The sequence below is a fragment of the Oncorhynchus mykiss genome, chromosome 17 (assembly GCF_013265735.2).
Source record: "Oncorhynchus mykiss isolate Arlee chromosome 17, USDA_OmykA_1.1, whole genome shotgun sequence".
Lineage (NCBI taxonomy): Eukaryota > Metazoa > Chordata > Actinopteri > Salmoniformes > Salmonidae > Oncorhynchus > Oncorhynchus mykiss.
Window position 1 is genome coordinate 91,119,248 of NC_048581.1, and position 20,480 is coordinate 91,139,727.

The window sequence follows — 20,480 nt, forward strand, 5'->3', positions numbered from 1 at the left end:
TCCAGTATGGGGATGTCTTGAGTTGTTCTCTCTTCTTCTGCAGGTATGCAGTTTGTTCTCCCTCCCTGTATTCCTCCTTCCAACCGTTCTTCTTAATCCATTGTAAAGGTTTAATGACAGTTTATTGTGGGAGGCTGAGGAGGCTTGTGGTTTGTTGTGATGGATTAAAGCTAGAATCCTGAGTTTGCTACATCCATTTTTGGGCTTGTAAATTAATTATATACAGTATACCCACTGAATCATTTAACAAATATAACTTAGAAAAGCCTCATGAATTGAGTTCCTTCTGTTTTACCCCATCAGAAGCCAAGATGCTCCAATTTTTGTCAACAATGTAAATGTAAATAAACTGAAAAAAATAAGGTTAAAACTACAATGTTGATATCATGGATGCTTAGTTCTTGCATCTGTGGCTCTGTCTATGAATCTGAGAGTGGTTACGTTTCTCCAAAACTGAGGTGGGTTGAGCGCTTTGCTATCGTTTCAATGAAGGACTCTAGCTTTAAATGTGTAATTTAATATCTGGTGGATAAGGAGCTAGCAACTCTGCTCTCTGTAGACAGATGGCTGGCTGGTGTAAACACTGTCGTGCAGCATTTCGGGAGGTGTGCAGTGCATCGGGCGAGGAGAGTAGCAAGGGAGCGAAACAGAACAGGAGAAAGCATTGTGAGACAGACAGAGTGAGAGAATGAGTGATAGCGAGAGAGAGAGAGACAAAGACAGAGACAATCTGTCAATGCTTTAGATCTGTCTGTAGATCTGTCTGTAGGTCTGTCTGTATATCTGTCTGTTGGTCTGTCTGTAGATCTGTCTGTAGATCTGTCTGTGTATCTGTCTGTGTATCTGACTGTAGATCTGTCTGTAGATCTGTCTGTATATCTGATTGTAGATCTGCCTGTGTATCTGTCTGTAGATCTGACTGTAGATCTGTCTGTAGATCTGACTGTAGATCTGACTGTAGATCTGTCTGTAGATCTGACTGTATATCTGTCTGTAGATCTGACTGTAGATCTGTCTGTAGATCTGACTGTAGATCTGACTGTAGATCTGTCTGTAGATCTGACTGTATATCTGTCTGTAGATCTGTCTGTAGATCTGACTGTAGACTTGGTGGAAATATTCATTCAAACATATTTCTCAAATAACAGAGCCTGTGAGTTCAAATATACTTTTTTACAGCATGATAAAAGCTGTGCTGGTTCATGAAGCAACTCCTTTCCAGTCTTGGCACATTCTGCACTTTTTATACATGTTTCCAACTTACGGCACACCCATAGTAACTCCTCTTAAATGGCTCATCCCCTCTGGCATTTAGCCACCGTTATCTTATTGCCTTGCACTAAGTTTAGTTTTGTTTTGTAAGAGGGCATGGAAACTGTAGAGCCACACCATTAGTTCAGACATCTACTCAGCTTAAGACAGCTTCATGCATGTAGGACCATAGCAACAGTCCTTGGCACTTTACAGAAATAACAAGACATGTCATCCTGCTAACTCCTCTGAAAAGGAACACCCATGTTCTGGAAAAGACCCAAGAGGTATAACCATAGCAACAGTACATATCAGGCCATAACACAGTTACAGGAATAACCAGTTGTGTCCAACCTCCAGACAGGTGCATGTCTAATGGTGTCTAATGAACCAGAGCACATATAGAGAGCACTAGTTTTGCCGGCTCCTTCTGATATAAAGAATTGCCACATATGTTCTGGAAAAATCTCAATATATCCCTACTCTGGGGCTAAAAAGCCACACACCTCAAAATTCAACCCAGTACTCGTGAGAAGCGAAGCACCTCTGCTCCCCCCCTTTCCCATTCGTACATAGGAGGCAGAACCAAACATATCCCCTCACATAGCTAGAAAGAAGTATAAGATCCTCAAGCCAATCATCCTTCAACATACAGTGTAAAAGCATATCTTAGCCTTGCCAGGGATTTTTAGTTATGTATGAGAAAAGAGAAACAACAGAAACATCAAAACTATGAAACTAAACCTCAGAAACCCTTAAAACGTCGTTCTCAATATGACACCTAAACACATGGCCCTCCCTCACAGACACCTCTCCAACAACTATTTGGTCATTAATGAAAAAACCTGTTAATCCTCTAAGACTGTGGTCTGTGGACTCTTGTAAACGGAAAACCCTATCTTACTTACAAGTCTAAGCAAACTGATATTCAGAAGGTCTAACATAATTTGTCATTCAGCAACTGTTACATTGAGTACATGGTTTATGCTGTTATAATTTCTGTATACTCTAAACATAATCATAAATGACAGTCCCCCTTTTTTACACATGGCACAATGAAAAAATGTCCAGGATTTACATCATCTAGTTTGCACTAGTTGCACAAACGTTAAACTTTGCTGGTTTAGGTGCTATTACTATACCTGGGGATTTGCTGCACAGGAAAAAAATGTCCATTCTGTCCATTTGTTCCTGCTGCCCCACTGAGCCCACTTATATCAGCCATTTTTTCATGTCTAAATTATGATCAATGTCAGATTCTGGGGTAGTTTCTTCATTTTGGTACCAGATGTCCAGATTTTTCTGCATCAACCCACTTTCTTGTGGTTTTGACCATTGTCTCCGTTGGTGTACAAGTGCCAGGTGTTTTCACAGTCTTCCAGGTTTGCCTCTGTTGCTGTCAAGGCCATTCTACCGTTCTATATTTCCACTGTCTCGATGGTAGGAAACTTTCCTTCCCATTCTCCTGTCGTTGTTTCTCCATCCCCTTTGACAGCGCCTCTGTCAGGGGAATCTGACAGAGTAGGTTTGTCATGAGCACCTTAGAGGCTGCCCTGTATGCATAGACATGGAATCATTGGCCACTTTAAATGGAACACTAGTCTCATTAATGATGTTTACATACGGTTCTACTCATTTCATATGTGTATGTATATATGTATGTATATGTATATATTGTATTCTACTGTGTTTTAGTCAATGCCACTCAGACATGGCTTGTCCTAATATTTATATGTTTCTCAATTCCATTTTTTTACTTTTAGATGAGTATGTATTGTTGTGAATTGTTAGATACTACTGCACTGTTGGAGCTAGGAACACAAGCATTTCACTACACCCGCAATAACATCTGCTAAAGATGTGTATGTGACCAATAAAATTAGATTTGAAGCGCCTTTGGTTACAGCCTTGAGTCTTCTTGGGTATGATGTTACCAGCTTGGCTGTAACTCTGGACTCTGGACTCTCTGAATCTTCAGACGATCTGTTGACTACTGGGATTTGTGCCGTGATCCTTTTCTCCTTCTGTTTCCTCCAGGCTCCTGCCTAGTGTATCAATATCCTCTGCTACCTCATGGCTCTATGGCTGCTCGCCGATCTCCTCCGGAATTCTGGTACAGTGGTTTAGATGGTACCACGTAGTTCTTCCTTTCATTTGGACGGCTTTTGGTGTTGGCTAGGACCTCTTTGTCAGTACCCTTACGCCTTGGCTTGTTCCACTTCCTCCGGAAAACTCGGACCTGTTCCCCTGGGATTACCGGACGTGGAACCTCTGGTCCTGGTTCAGGCTTTTGCCTTCTTTCCGTGAGGCTTTCAAACTCAGAGACTTATGGCGTCTGTTTTATGATTACACAATCTTATTTCCATATCTCATCACACCTCCACTTTCTCCTGGTTCCTAAGAGAGTGATAGCACAAGACTTGAATAGCAACGAAAATCACAAAACATAACAGTATTAACAATGTGGTAAGATATGCATATTTATGTATGCATGAAAACCAAAGTTTGAGATCATGACAATGCCCACTCTCTCTTCACCTGACTCTATGCCTCCAGGACACTTTTTTTGCTGGACTCAAAATAATAATGGCCCTAAAAAGCTTCTTCATACTTTCACCCAATCTTCCCCTTTCTTGGCTCCAGGTTCCAAGAGTTGTTCCCAACCCATGTCATTTTCACTTTGTTCCCCCATCTCCTTTATTGCCACATCACCTGATAGGCAAGTGCGTATCCCTAATCAATATCAACCCAGGAACAGAAAATCAACCCAGGAATCAACCCAGGAAAATCAACCCAGGAACAGTGGGTTAACTGCCTTGTTCAGGGGAACAGTGGGTTAACTGCCTTGTTCAGGGGCAGAACCACAGATTATTACCTTGTCAGCTCCAATCTTGCAACCTTCCGGTTACTAGTCCAACGCTCTAACCTCTAGGCTACCTGCCTCCCCAATGATGCATTAAGCAATAAAACAGCTAACCCAGATGTGATGTGATTGTACCTACAAGACCCAACCCATCTGCATGTATGTCTACAGTGGAATCTAGTCTCTTTCTCTTTTGCTTTAGCTCCTCTTCCTCTGTCATGGTGTCTCCAAGCTCACCCATTGTGCAGCTGACCTTACTTTTTGTGAGAACTCAACGTCAACAAAACAAAGGTGATGATTGTGGACTTCAGGAAACAGCAGAGGGAGCACCCCCCTATCACATCGATGGAACAGTAGTGGAGAGGGTAGTAAGTTTTAAGTTCCTCGGCGTACACATCACGGACAAACTGAAATGGTCCACCCACACAGACAGCATCGTGAAGAAGGCGCAGCATCGCCTCTTCAACCTCAGGAGGCTGAAGAAATTCGGCTTGTCACCAAAAGCACTCACAAACTTTTACAGATGCACAATCGAGAGCATCCTGTCGGGCTGTATCACCGCCTGGTACGGCAACTGCTCCGCCCACAACCGTAAGGCTCTCCAGAGGGTAGTGAGGTCTGCACAACGCATCACCGGGGGCAAACTACCTGCCCTCCAGGACACCTACACCACCCGATGTCACAGGAAGGCCATAAAGATCATCAAGGACATCAACCACCCGAGCCACTGCCTGTTCACCCCGCTATCATCTAGAAGGCGAGGTCCGTACAGGTGCATCAAAGCAGGGACCGAGAGACTGAAAAACAGCTTCTATCTCAAGGCCATCAGACTGTTAAACAGCCACCACTAACATTGAGTGGCTGCTGCCAACATACTGACTCAACTCCAGCCACTTTAATAATGGAAACATTGATGTAAAATTGTATCACTAGCCACTTTAAAATGTTTACATACCCTACATTACTCACCTCATGTGTATACTGTACTCTATACCATCTACTGCATCTTGCCTATGCGTTCATTACCATCACCCATTCATATATCTTTATGTACATATTCTTCATCCCTTTACACTTGTGTGAATAAGTTAGTTGTTGTGAAATTGTTATGTTAGATTACTCGTTGGTTATTACTGCATTGTCGTGAACTAGAAGCACACGCATTTCGCTACACTCGCATTAACATCTGCTAACCATGTGTATGTGACAAATACAATTTGATTTGATTTGATTTGAACTATGCACCCACAGAGAAGAGACATGATGATCTTTACTGCTGTAGGTGCAGTAAGGAGTACTATGTGTGGACCAGACCAACAGTGTCCCAGCACCCACCGCCTGGTATCTCTTGATGTACACTCAATCTCCAGAATTCAGCCCATGTCCTTGATTATCTCTGGCTCCTAATGTGCTGCTTTCACCTGAGGACATACACACTGAGAGACATGGGTCATTTCCTGACAACAGACTCTATTCTTATGGCAAGATCACTAATTCATAATATTTAAAAAACAGCCCTATGTAAACATTCTGTCTCAAACATCTCGCCTCCTGCCAATGATACATTTACACAATTCAGGTACAGTTGAAGTCGGAAGTTTACATACAACTTAGCCAAATACATTTAAATTCCATTTTTCAGAATTCCTGACATTTAGTCCTAGTAGAAATTCCCTGTCTAAGGTCAGTTAGGATGACCACATTATTTTAATAATATGAAATGTCAGAATAATAGTAGAGAGAATGATTTATTTCAGCTTGTATTACTTTCATCACAATCCCAGTGGGTCAGAAGTTTACATACACTCAATTAGTATTTGGTAGCATTGCCTTTAAATTGTTTAAACAGCTTCTATTACCATCAGACTGTTGAACAGCTTCTATCACCATCAGACTGTTGAACAGCTTCTATTACCATCAGACTGTTGAACAGCTTCTATTACCATCAGACTGTTGAACAGCTTCTATTACCATCAGACTGTTGAACAGCTTCTATCACCATCAGAATGTTGAACAGCTTCTATTACCATCAGACTGTTGAACAGCTTCTATTACCATCAGACTGTTGAACAGCTTCTATCACCATCAGACTGTTGAACAGCTTCTATTACCATCAGACTGTTGAACAGCTTCTATCACCATCAGACTGTTGAACAGCTTCTATTACCATCAGACTGTTGAACAGCTTCTATCACCATCAGACTGTTGAACAGCTTCTATTACCATCAGACTGTTGAACAGCTTCTATCACCATCAGACTGTTGAACAGCTTCTATTACCATCAGACTGTTGAACAGCTTCTATCACCATCAGACTGTTGAACAGCTTCTATTACCATCAGACTGTTGAACAGCTTCTATCACCATCAGACTGTTGAACAGCTTCTATCACCATCAGACTGTTGAACAGCTTCTATTACCAGTCCGTCAGACTGTATACACACACACACACACACTTTAAAATTCAATCTAAAAAGGGATTACACCCTGCAAATCTATACAACCTATTCCACATTTTCAAAACCAAAGAAAGTTTTGAATATTTCCAAAATGTTGGAGAAAAAAATATAACATAATTGAAATATGAATAATTGGACAAGTCTTCACCCGCAGAGAAGCATCTGTGGTTCGCTTGGACTCCTATCAACGTTGTCCAACTCTTAGGGAAACATATATCCATTGTTTTTTGTCAAAATTCTTCCATTCAATGCTGCTGTATCCTGTACATACAACTAATATAACTTGAAACTTTAATTTCAACTTTAAGAAGACATGACGTAAACTCACGTTGTACATCGCCCTGGTCCATACAATTGACCTTATTCCAGATCAACTGTAATATCAATACCATTTGTAAAACACACTTTCTCCCCTGTCCAACAAAATCAATGATGAGACCTTCATGATACCCATCTCTGTATGAGTCAAGAAGGCAATGAGCTCCGTCTGGTCTTTTTAAAAATGGTGGGAGGGGGGGCGGAACCTATTGCGTGATAGTGAGATGTGGGGAAACAGCTTTTATTCACTCGATCTGTCCAACTTATCACCTTATCACCTCTAAAATGTAAATAAAACAATATAAATAGTTTATATAATGTGTCATTACAGACCTATTTGAAGGTTTGTGTCGAATTTGAATCGGGTTTTTAGAGCGGTGTCTAAAGAGATCTTCAGGAGTAAACTTTTGAGAGTCATGATCGCATGCAGTGATGACGCCCAAAAATGACTAGGTATCCTCCCCCCTTACCCTGTCCCCCTCCCCTTACTCTGTCCCCGCCCCCTTACCCTGTCCCCGCCCCTTACCATGTCCCCGGCCCCTTACCCTGTCCCTGCCCCCTTACTCTGTCCCCTTCCCCTTACCCTGTCCCCCTACCCTTACCCTATCCCCACCCCCTTACCCTGTCCCTGCCCCCTTACATTGTCCCCACCCCTTACCCTGTCCCCCTCCCCTTACCCTGTCCCCACCCCCTTACCCTGTCCCCACCCCCTTACCCTGTCCCCACCCCCTTACATTGTCCACGCCCCCTTACTCTGTCCCCCTCCCCCTCCCCTTACCCTGTCCCCCTCCCCTTACCCTTACCCTGTCCCATCCCCTTACCTTGTCCCCACCCCCTTACCCTGTCCCCGCCCCCTTACCCTGTCCCCGCCCCCTTACCCTGTCCCCGCCCCTTTTCTTGTTTTTAAACGGGTAGAGAAGTGCTACACCTGGTGGATAGATGCTGTAAGACAGAATGAGTTGCTTAATGCCGTGACACGTCAAGATGTAACGTACAGCGTCGGAGGGGTCAGTTTTCTCCAATACTATAGAGCCGTTTACCATGTCAATCAAAGCTTGAATAGAAACGTAGTTCACACCCCAGATGTTCGATGTCAACACAGTCGCCATTCGTTTTCTTTGAAGCCTCGTTTGAATGTCGCGGTTGCGCACTTTTGATCAGAATGGGGTTAGCTTACGCTACATGTTTTATTTCTGAGTTTTTTCAAAGGAAGAAATGGCCAAAAACTTTTGTTGTGTGTTCTGTGGCTGGTGCTGCCGGTATACAGTTTATCCTAGATGCTGGGCTCCTTCTCTCTGTTCTGCTCCTCTCTCACACCGGGTGCCATTGTGTGGCTAGCTGGATGACCTTGTTAACTGATAAAAGTGGACTAACCTCTGCATCCCAAACAGAACCTTATTCCCTACATAGTGCACTACTCTTGACCAGGGTATAATACGCAATAGGGTAGCATTTGATGCACAGCCTGAGGGACACGACACAGACACACACACACACACACCTGGCCTGTCTCACTTCTGAGGCCTGAAAACCAACCTCAGACCAGTCTAATTGGACCATTGATTGGTTGACATGTTTGATGTGAGCCGCCCTAACAAGACAAACAAAGGAGAGAGACGGCAACACACACCCTCTTCCCATCACCCATCTACCCCTCATCCCCTCTTCTCCTCATCCCTTCATCCCCTCTTCTCCTCATCCACTCATCCCCTCATCTCCTCTTCCCCTCTTCCCCTCTTTTCCTCTTTTCCTCTTTTCCTCTTTTCCTCTTCTCCTCTTCTCCTCTTCCCCTCTTCCCCTCTTCCTCTCCTCTCCTCTTCTCCTCTTCTCCTCTATCCCTCTTCTCCTCATCCCCTCTTCTCCTCTTCTCCTCTTCCCCTCTTCCCCTCTTCTCCTCTTCTCCTCTTCTCCTCTTCTCCTCTTCTCCTCTTCCCCTCCTCTCCTCTTCTCCTCTTCTCCTCTATCCCTCTTCTCCTCATCCCCTCTTCTCCTCTTCTCCTCTTCCCCTCCTCTCCTCTTCTCCTCTTCTCCTCTATCCCTCTTCTCCTCATCCCCTCTTCTCCTCTTCTCCTCTTCCCCTCCTCTCCTCTTCTCCTCTTCTCCTCTATCCCTCTTCTCCTCATCCCCTCTTCTCCTCTTCTCCTCATCCCCTCATCCCCTCTTCTCCTCATCCCCTCTTCTCCTCTTCTCTTCATCCCCTCATCCCCTCTTCCCCTCTTCTCCTCTTCTCCTCATCCCCTCATCCCCTCTTCCCCTCTTCCCCTCTTCCCCTCTTTTCCTCTTCTCCTCTTCTCCTCTTCTCCTCTTCCCCTCCTCTCCTCTTCTCCTCTTCTCCTCTATCCCTCTTCTCCTCATCCCCTCTTCTCCTCTTCTCCTCTTCCCCTCTTCCCCTCTTCCCCTCTTCTCCTCTTCTCCTCTTCCCCTCATCCTCTCTTCCCCTCATCCTCTCTTCCCCACATCCCCTCACCCCCTTTTCCCGTCTTGACAATTCAATATCCAGTTTGTCTACAAATTAATTTAAATATAAATTAATTTAAATTAACCTTAAATATCTCTGCTCTGCTCCTGCGGGGCTAGCTGGGGCTGTACATAACATCGTCTATGTAGATGGGTCCATCGTCTGATTCTGAGCCCAGGAGAGAAGCGGGTGACGCAAAGCAACATATTTTTAGAATTGTTTGAATTTCAAATGTATCCATCTGGTTGGTTGATCACTCTCATGAGTCGACTGTTTCCACTGCAGAGTTCTAGAGCTTTGAGGTGGCATGCTGGAACGCTAGAATGTCTAAAGCATGTCACTGTGTTCCATATCTCTCTCAGAGCTTTAGCTTTGAGCACTCTGTAGTTGGAGTCTATGGTTGACTTGGCAGTGGGAAGGGAAAACAAGTACAGGTAGTGTCTTAACCCACATTTTCAAAAAGGGTTCTCTGAGGGGACATCTTAAAACAAGCCAGATGACAATACCGTTCCCTCTAATGAAAATACACTAAAATGACAAACACAAATCACCCTTCTCTCATGCAGGACCTCTCTCTCTCTTTCTCCTTTTATTTCAATTCCTGTTTTAGCTGCATAATCTGCATTTTCTGCATTATCTGAAAATAAGAGTCTACGACATTGGGGGAGGGGGATACAAAGCTAACGTATGGAATTGTTTTAAGAAGGTCATACTAAGGATCATTCTGCTATTTGATTTGGAATTTTAAGACAACTTTAGCTTTCAAAAGATATATAGAAAAATGAAAGCCCACACTGTAGAAACGCATTGAATAACAATTTCATGAATAGCTAAAATCAAGAATAGACTGACAACTTTCAGAAGAAAGATCTTTGTTTCTGGCTATTTTGAGCATGTAATCGAGCCCTCCAGATACTCATATAGTCTATAGAAGGCCAGTTTTATTGCTTCTTTAACAGGACAACAGTTTTCAGCTGTGCTAACGTAATTGCAGAAGGGTTATCTAGTATGCCATTGTAACACAGGAGTGATGGTTGCTGATAATGGCCTCTGTACGCCTATGTAGATATTCCATAAAGAATCAGCCTTTTCCAGCTACAACAGTCATTTACAACATTAACAATGTCTACACTGTATTTCTGATTAAATTTATGTTATTTTAATGGACAAAAAAAATGGGTTTTCTTTCAAAAACATTGACATTTCTAAGTGACCCCAAACTACTGAATGGTAGTGTAGATATATAGCCTATAGATATAGATATATAGCCTATACATATAGATGTAGCCTATAGATATAGCCTTTAGATATAGATATATGTTACGGTGCGTGAATGAGGACCCAAAAGCGAATCAACTTAAACAGAGCTTCTTTAATTACCAAACATAGGTAGGCTCAGATGGACCGGCAGATTCCGACAGGACAGGACAAGGTTACAGCAAACATGACGGCAGTCTGGTTCAGGCATGAATGACACAAACAAACAAGAATCCGACAAGGACAGGAGCAGAAACAGAGAGAGATATAGGGACCTAATCAGAGGGAAAAAGGGAACAGGTGGGGAACGGGGTGAATGGGTAGTTAGAGGAGACAAGGGACAGCTGGGGGAAAGCGGGGGAGAAAAGGTAACCTAACACGACCAGCAGAGGGAGACAGGGTGAAGGGAAAGGACAGAGACAAGACAACATGACAGTACATGACAGTACCCCCCCACTCACCGAGCGCCTCCTGGCGCACTCGAGGAGGAAACCTGGCGGCAACGGAGGAAATCATCAATCAGCGCACGGTCCAGCACGTCCCGAGAGGGAACCCAACTCCTCTCCTCAGGACCGTACCCCTCCCAGTCAACTAGGTACTGATGACCACGGCCCCGAGGACGCATGTCCAAGATTTTACGGACCCTGTAGATAGGTGCGCCCTCGACAAGGATGGGGGGGGGGGGGGGGGAAGACGAGCGGGGGCGCGAAGAACGGGCTTAACACAGGAGACATGGAAGACCGGGTGGACGCGACGAAGATATCGCGGAAGAAGAAGTCGCACTGCGACAGGATTAATGACCTGAGAGATACGGAATGGACCAATGAACCGCGGGGTCAACTTGCGAGAAGCCGTCTTAAGGGGAAGGTTCTGAGTGGAGAGCCAAACTCTCTGACCGCGACAATATCTAGGGCTCTTCGTTCTACGCTTATTAGCAGCTCTCACAGTCTGCGCCCTATAACGGCAAAGTGCAGACCTGACCCTCTTCCAGGTGCGCTCGCAACGTTGGACAAAAGCCTGAGCGGAGGGGACGCTGGACTCGGCGAACTGAGATGAGAACAACGGAGGCTGGTACCCGAGGCTACTCTGAAAAGGAGATAGCCCGGTCGCAGACGAAGGAAGCGAGTTGTGGGCGTATTCTGCCCAGGGGAGCTGTTCTGACCAAGACGCAGGGTTGCGAAAAGAAAGACTGCGTAAGATGCGACCAATAGTCTGATTGGCCCGTTCTGCTTGACCGTTAGACTGGGGGTGAAAGCCGGAAGAGAGACTGACGGAAGCCCCAATCAAACGGCAAAACTCCCTCCAAAATTGAGACGTGAATTGCGGACCTCTGTCCGAAACGACGTCTGACGGAAGGCCATGAATTCTGAAAACATTCTCGATGATGATTTGTGCCGTCTCTTTAGCAGAAGGAAGCTTAGCAAGGGGAATGAAATGAGCCGCCTTAGAGAACCTATCGACAACCGTAAGAATAACAGTCTTCCCCGCTGACGAAGGCAGTCCGGTGACAAAATCTAAGGCGATGTGAGACCACGGTCGAGAGGGAATAGGAAGCGGCCTGAGACGGCCGGCAGGAGGAGAGTTACCGGACTTAGTCTGCGCGCAGACCGAACAAGCAGCCACGAAACGACGCGTGTCATGCTCCCGGGTGGGCCACCAGAAACGCTGGCGAATGGAAGCAAGCGTACCCCGAACGCCAGGGTGGCCGGCTAACTTGGCAGAGTGAGCCCACTGAAGAACGGCCAGACGAGTAGGAACGGGAACGAAAAGAAGGTTCCTAGGACAAGCGCGCGGCGACGGAGTTTGAGTGAGTGCTTGCTTTACCTGCCTCTCAATTCCCCAGACAGTCAACCCGACAACACGCCCCTCAGGGAGAATCCCCTCGGGGTCAGTGGAGGCTACTGAAGAACTGAAGAGACGAGACAAAGCATCAGGCTTGGTGTTCTTAGAGCCCGGACGATAAGAAATCACGAACTCGAAACGAGCGAAAAACAGCGCCCAACGCGCCTGACGCGCATTAAGTCGTTTGGCAGAACGGATGTACTCAAGGTTCCTATGGTCAGTCCAAACGACAAAAGGAACGGTCGCCCCCTCCAACCACTGTCGCCATTCGCCTAGGGCTAACCGGATGGCGAGCAGTTCGCGGTTACCCACATCATAGTTACGTTCCGACGGCGACAGGCGATGAGAAAAATACGCGCATGGGTGGACCTTGTCGTCAGAGAGGGAGCGCTGAGAAAGGATGGCTCCCACTCCCACCTCTGACGCGTCAACCTCGACAACGAACTGTCTAGAGACGTCAGGTGTAACAAGGATAGGAGCGGATGTAAAACGATTCTTGAGGAGATCAAAAGCTCCCTGGGCGGAAACGGACCACTTAAAGCACGTCTTGACAGAAGTAAGGGCTGTGAGAGGAGCTGCCACCTGACCGAAATTACGGATGAAACGACGATAGAAGTTCGCGAAGCCGAGAAAGCGCTGCAGCTCGACGCGTGACTTAGGGACGGGCCAATCAATGACAGCTTGGACCTTAGCGGGATCCATCTTAATGCCTTCAGCGGAAATAACAGAACCGAGAAATGTGACGGAGGAGGCATGAAAAGTGCACTTCTCAGCCTTCACAAAAAGACAATTCTCTAAAAGGCGCTGGAGGACACGTCGAACGTGCTGAACATGAATCTGGAGTGACGGTGAAAAAATCAGGATATCGTCAAGGTAAACGAAAACAAAGATGTTCAGCATGTCTCTCAGGACATCATTGACTAATGCCTGAAAGACAGCTGGAGCGTTAGCGAGGCCGAAAGGAAGAACCCGGTATTCAAAGTGCCCTAACGGAGTGTTAAACGCCGTCTTCCACTCGTCCCCCTCCCTGATGCGCACGAGATGGTAAGCGTTACGAAGGTCCAACTTAGTGAAAAACCTGGCTCCCTGCAGGATCTCGAAGGCTGAAGACATAAGAGGAAGCGGATAACGATTCTTCACTGTTATGTCATTCAGCCCTCGATAATCTATGCAGGGGCGCAGAGACCCGTCCTTCTTCTTGACAAAAAAAAACCCCGCTCCGGCGGGAGAGGAGGAGGGGACTATGGTACCGGCGTCAAGAGCTACAGACAAATAATCCTCGAGAGCCTTACGTTCGGGAGCCGACAGAGAGTATAGTCTACCCCGGGGGGGGGTGGTTCCCGGAAGGAGATCAATACTACAATCATACGACCGGTGTGGAGGAAGAGAGGTGGCCCTGGACCGACTGAACACCGTGCGCAGATCGTGATATTCCTCCGGCACCCCTGTCAAATCACCAGGCTCCTCCTGTGAAGAAGAGACAGAGGAAACAGGAGGGATAGCAGACATTAAACATTTCACATGACAAGAGACGTTCCAGGAGAGGATAGAATTACTAGACCAATTAATGGAAGGATTATGACAAACTAGCCAGGGATGGCCCAAAACAACAGGTGTAAAAGGTGAACGAAAAATTAAAAAAGAAATGGTTTCACTATGATTACCAGAAACAGTGAGGGTTAAAGGTAGCGTCTCACGCTGAATCCTGGGGAGAGGACTACCATCCAGGGCGAACAAGGCCGTGGGCTCCTTTAACTGTCTGAGAGGAATGTCATGTTCCCGAGCCCAGGTCTCGTCCATAAAACAGCCCTCCGCCCCAGAGTCTATTAAGGCACTGCAGGAAGCTGACGAACCGGTCCAGCGTAGATGGACCGACAAGGTAGTGCAGGATCTTGAAGGAGAGACAGGAGTAGTAGCGCTCACCAGTAGCCCTCCGCTTACTGACGAGCTCTGGCCTTTTACTGGACATGAAGTGACAAAATGACCAGCGGCACCGCAATAGAGACAGAGGCGGTTGGTGATTCTCCGTTCCCTCTCCTTAGTCGAGATGCGGATACCTCCCAGCTGCATGGGCTCAGCACCCGAGCCGGCAGAGGAAGATGGTAGTGATGCGGAGAGGGAGGCGACGGAGAGCGCGAGCTCCTTTCCACGAGCTCGGTGACGAAGATCAACCCGTCGCTCAATGCGAATAGCGAGTTCAATCAAGGAATCCACGCTGGAAGGAACCTCCCGGGAGAGAATCTCATCCTTTACCTCTGCGCGGAAACCCTCCAGAAGACGAGCGAGCAAGGCCGGCTCGTTCCAGCCACTGGAGACAGCAAGAGTGCGAAACTCAATAGAGTAGTCTGTTATGGATCGATTGCCTTGACATAGGGAAGACAGGGCCCTGGAAGCCTCCTCCCCAAAAACAGATCGATCGAAAACCCGTATCATCTCCTCCTTAAAGTCTTGATACTGGTTAGTACACTCAGCCCTTGCCTCCCAGATTGCCGTGCCCCACTCACGAGCCCGTCCAATAAGGAGAGATATGACGTAGGCGACACGAGCAGTGCTCCTGGAGTAAGTGTTGGGCTGGAGAGAAAACACAATATCACACTGGGTGAGGAACGAGCGGCATTCAGTGGGCTCCCCAGAGTAACACGGCGGGTTATTGATTCTGGGCTCCGGAGATTCGAAAGCCCTGGAAGTGGCCGGTGGATCGAGGCGGAGATGGTGAACCTGTTCTGTGAGGTTGGAGACTTGGGTGGCCAGGGTCTCAACGGCATGTCGAGCAGCAGACAATTCCTGCTTGTGTCTGCCTAGCATCGCTCCCTGGATCTCGACGGCTGAGTGGAGAGGATCCGAAGTCGCTGGGTCCATTCTTGGTCGGATTCTTCTGTTACGGTGCGTGAATGAGGACCCAAAAGCGAATCAACTTAAACAGAGCTTCTTTAATTACCAAACATAGGTAGGCTCAGATGGACCGGCAGATTCCGACAGGACAGGACAAGGTTACAGCAAACATGACGGCAGTCTGGTTCAGGCATGAATGACACAAACAAACAAGAATCCGACAAGGACAGGAGCAGAAACAGAGAGAGATATAGGGACCTAATCAGAGGGAAAAAGGGAACAGGTGGGGAACGGGGTGAATGGGTAGTTAGAGGAGACAAGGGACAGCTGGGGGAAAGCGGGGGAGAAAAGGTAACCTAACACGACCAGCAGAGGGAGACAGGGTGAAGGGAAAGGACAGAGACAAGACAACATGACAGTACATGACAGATATATATCTTATAGATATAGATATAGTCTATATATAGCCTACAGATATGTCCTAGAGATATAGATATAGCCTAAAGATATAACCTATACATATAGATATAGCCAACAGATATCGACAATATATATAACCTAGATATATAAATATAGCCTATATATACATTTAGACATAGCCTATATACATAGCCTATATATACATATATATATATATATAACCTTTCGATATAGGTACAGCCTATAGATTTAGATATAGCCTATATATATATATATATATATATATATATATATATATATATATATATATATATATATATGTATATATATATATATATATATCCTATAGATATAGATATAGACTATATATATAGATATATCCTGTAGATATAGATATTGCCTATAGATGTAGATATAGCCTATACATATAGATATAGCCTATAGGTACAGCCTATAGATATAGATATAGACCGAATATATAGATATATCCTGTAGATATAGATATTGCCTATAGATGTAGATATAGCCTACATATATAGATATAGCCTATTGACATAGATATAGCCTGTAGATATATATATATATATATATATATATATATATATATATATATATATATATATATATATATATATATATATATATATATATATATATATATATATATATATAGGCAATAGATATTGAGTTATGTGCAAAGGTTTTAGGCAGGTGTGAAAAATGCTGTAAAGTAAGAATGTTTTCAAATGCTACCCTTTCAGAATTAGACATTTTAATAGTTTATATTCATCAGTGATAAAAATGCAAAGCGAGTGAACAGAAGAAAAATCTACATCAAATCCATAATTGGTGTGACCACCCTTTGCATTAAAAACAGCATCAATTCTTCTAGGTACACTTGCACACCGGTTTTGAAGGAAATCTGCAGGTAGGTAGGCCCAAACATCTTGGAGAACTAACCACAGTTCCTTAGGCAGCCTCAGATGCTTCTCCCTCTTCATGTAATCCCAGACAGACTCCCATGATGTTGAGATTAGGGCAATGCCATCACTTCCAGGACTCTTTGTTCTAATTTACGCTAAATATAGTTCTTAATGTACGTTTGGGGTCGTTGTCATGTTGCAGAATACATTTGGGGCCAGTCAGATGCCTCCCTAATAGTATTGCGTGATGGATAAGTATTTGTCTGTACTTTTCAGCATTGAGGAGTGTAAGGGTTTTCGTCCTCCTCTTCGGAGGACCAATATGCGGCGTGGTAAGTGTCCATGTTTTTTTTATTAAACACATAAACTGAACACTCCATACAAAACAATGAACGTAACGTGAATAACGAAAACTGAAAACAGTACCGTCTGGTGCATAGACACAAAGACAGGAAACAATTACCCACAAAACAACAGTGAAACCCAGGCTACCTAAGTATGATTCTCAATCTGCGACATCTAACGACACCGGCATCTGATTGAGAACCATACTAGGCCGAACAGAAAAACAACCTAGACACACAAAACATAGAATGCCCACCCAACTCACGTCCTGACCAACTAAAACAAACAATTAACACAATATCTAGGGTCAGAACGTGACAAGGAGACCATTCATTCTGACCAAATCCCCAACTTCATTTGCAGAAAGGCAGCCCCAAACTTGCAAGGAACCTCCACCATGCTTCACTGATGCATGCAGACAGTCATTTGTGTTCCTGCCCTTTGGCGAAGGTTCCAGCCCATCTCCAGCCCTGTGGCGATGGTTCCAGCCCGTCTCCAGCCCTGTGGCGACGGTTCCAGCCCTTCTACAGCCCTGTGGCGAAGGTTCCAGCCTGTCTCCAGCCCTGTGGCGAAGGTTCCAGCCTGTCTCCAGCCCTGTGGCGAAGGTTCCAGCCTGTCTCCAGCCCCTTGGCGAAGGTTCCATCCCTTCTCCAGCCCTGTGGCAAAGGTTCCGGCCCGTCTCCAGCCCTGTGGCGACGGTTCCAGGCCTTCTCCAGCCCTTTGGCGAAGGTTCCAGCCCTTCTCCAGCCCTTTGGTGAAGGTTCCAGCCCTTCTCCAGCCCTGTGGCGAAGGTTCCAGCCCTTCTTCAGCCCTTCGGTGAAGGTTCCAGCCCTTCTCCAGTCCTGTGGCGAAGGTTCCAGCCCTTCTCCAGCCCTTCGGCGAAGGTTCCAGCCCTTCTCCAGCCCTTTGGCGAAGGTTCCAGCCCTTCTCCAGCCCTGTGGCGAAGGTTCCAGCCTTTCTCCAGCCCTGTGGCGAAGGTTCCAGCCATTCTTCAGCCCTTCAGCGAAGGTTCCAGCCCTTCTCCAGCCCTTTGGCGAAGGTTCCAGCCCTTCTCCAGCCCTTCGGCGAAGGTTCCAGCCCTTCTCCAGCCCTGTGGCGAATGTTCCAGCCCTTCTACAGCTCTTCTCCAGCCTTTCTCCAACCCTGTGGCGAAGGTTCCAGCCCTTCTCTAGCCCTGTGGCGAAGGTTTCATCCCTTCTCCAGCCCTTCGCCTACAAACTGCCTTCTGCTGCAGCCAAATGTTTCAAATGTTAACTCATCAGTCTAGAGCACCTGCTGCCATTTTTCTGCACCTCAGTTCCTGTGTTTTCGTGCATAGTTGAGGCGCTTGGCCTTGTCTCCACATCGGAGGTACAGTATGTTTTTTTTTTGTGCAGCGAGTCTTGCATGAAGCCAACTTCTGACCAGACTTCTCCAGACAGTAGATTGGTGTACTAGGTCCTACTGTTTTCTGCCAATTCTGAGCTGATGGCTTCTGATTGTGAAGAGAAGTAAACATGATGTGTCTTTCATCTGCTGCATTAAGTTTCCTTGGCCGACCACTGCGTCTACGGTCCTCAACATTGTCCGTTTCTTTGTGCTTCTTCAAAAAGAGCTTGGACAGCACATCTGGAAACCCCCGTCTGCCTTGACATGTCTGCCTGGGAGAGACCTTGCTGATGCAGTATAAATACCTTCTGTCTTGCTGCTGTGCTCAGTCTTGCCATGGTGTATGACTTTTGACAGTGAACTGTCTTCACCTTGTTAGCTGAGTTTGGCTGTTCCCTCACCCAGTTGTATTCCTCCTACACAGCCGTTTCTGTTTCAGTTAAAGATTTGTGTTTCAACCTATTTAATGGAATGAGGAAAAGTAGCACCTGTTTGGTATAATTGTTTAATAATACACCTTGACTGTATGCCTTACAAAATCCCTGACTTTGTGCGAGTGTACCTAGAAGAATTGATGCTGTATTTAATGCAAAGTGTGGTCACACCAATTATTGATTTGATGTAGATTTGTCTTCTATTCACTCATTGTGCATTTTGTTCATTGATAAATATAATCTATTAACATGTCTATTTCTGAAATCATTCTTACTTTACAGCATTTGTTTCACACCAGCCTAAAACCTTTTGCACTGTACTGTATATCCTATATATCTATATAACCAATAGATATGGCCTACAGCAATGCATTCGGAAAGAATTCAGATCTCTATATTTTTATTCCCACATTTTGATACATTTTGATGGGGATTTTTTTTGTTTGTTATGTAAATTAGATGGAAGCTCCGGCGCATCAATGGACTCCAGGGGTTATCTGTATTATCTCTATTACCTGTAACACATAATTACAGTAAATACGAGTTCCAAACGGCACTCTATTCCGTACACAGTGAACGACTGTTGACCAGAGATCTATAGGGTCCTGGTCTAAAGTAGTGCAATTAAAGGGAACAGGGTGCCATTTGGGACAGAACCCTAGGAGAAAGAAAGGGCCTCATCATGCCTCACTATGACAGGACTAAAGCGGTAATGAATGAATGGAGCGCCAAGCACTCGACATTTCTCTTGATTCTTTAATTGAACATTTCATTTCAGCCAGAAGAAATGGAAAAGGTCAGAGGAGAGGAGAGAAGGGAAGAGGAGAGGAGAGGAGGGGGGAGGAGAGGAGAGCAGGGGAGAGGAGAGGAGAGCAAGGGACAGAAGGTGAGAGAAGGGGAGAGAAGAGAAGGGGAGAAGAGAGGAAATGAAAGGAGAGGAGAGAAGAGGAGAAGAGAGGAAATGAGAGGGGAGGAGAGGAGAAGAGAGAAGGGGCGAAGGGAGGAGAGAAGAGGAGAGGAGAAAAGGGGATAGGAGAGGAAATTAGTGGGTAGGAGAGGAGAGAAGGGGAGTGGAGAGGAGAAAAGGGGAGAGGAGAGGAGATGAGAGGAGAGAAGAGAAGAGGAGTGGAGAGGAGAAAAGAGGAGAGGAGAGGGGAGGAGAGGAGAAAAGGGGAGAGGAGAAGAGGAGAGGAGAGGAGAGGAGAAAAGGGGAGAGGGGAGGGGGTGAGAGGAGAGAAGGGGAGAGGAGGGGCGAAAATGAGAGAGGAGAAAATGGGAGAGGAGAGGAGAAAAGGAGAGAGGAGAGGGGAGAAGGGGAGAGGAGAGGAGAAAAGGGGAGAGGAGAGGAGAGGGGAGGGAGGGGAGGAGAAGAGAGAAAGGGAGAGGAGAAGAGAGGAGAAGAGAGGAGAGGAGGGGACAAGAGCAGGGGGAGAGGAGAAGAGAGGAGAGGAGGGGACAAGAGCAGGGGGAGAGGAGAGGAAAGGAGAGGAGAGGAGAGGAGAGGAGAGGAGAGGAGAGGAGAGGAGATGGAGAAATTAAGAGAGAGAGAGACAGACAGAAAGACAGAAGGAGAGAGAGCGGAACATGCTGCTTTGATGGTCATTGTAAATAATTTTTAAATGTCCTCTGTTTCTGTATGTTGTTTGTTATCAAGGCTTTCTGCTTTGAGACGTTGAAGGCTTTCTGCTTTGAGAATCTGAAGGCTTTCTGC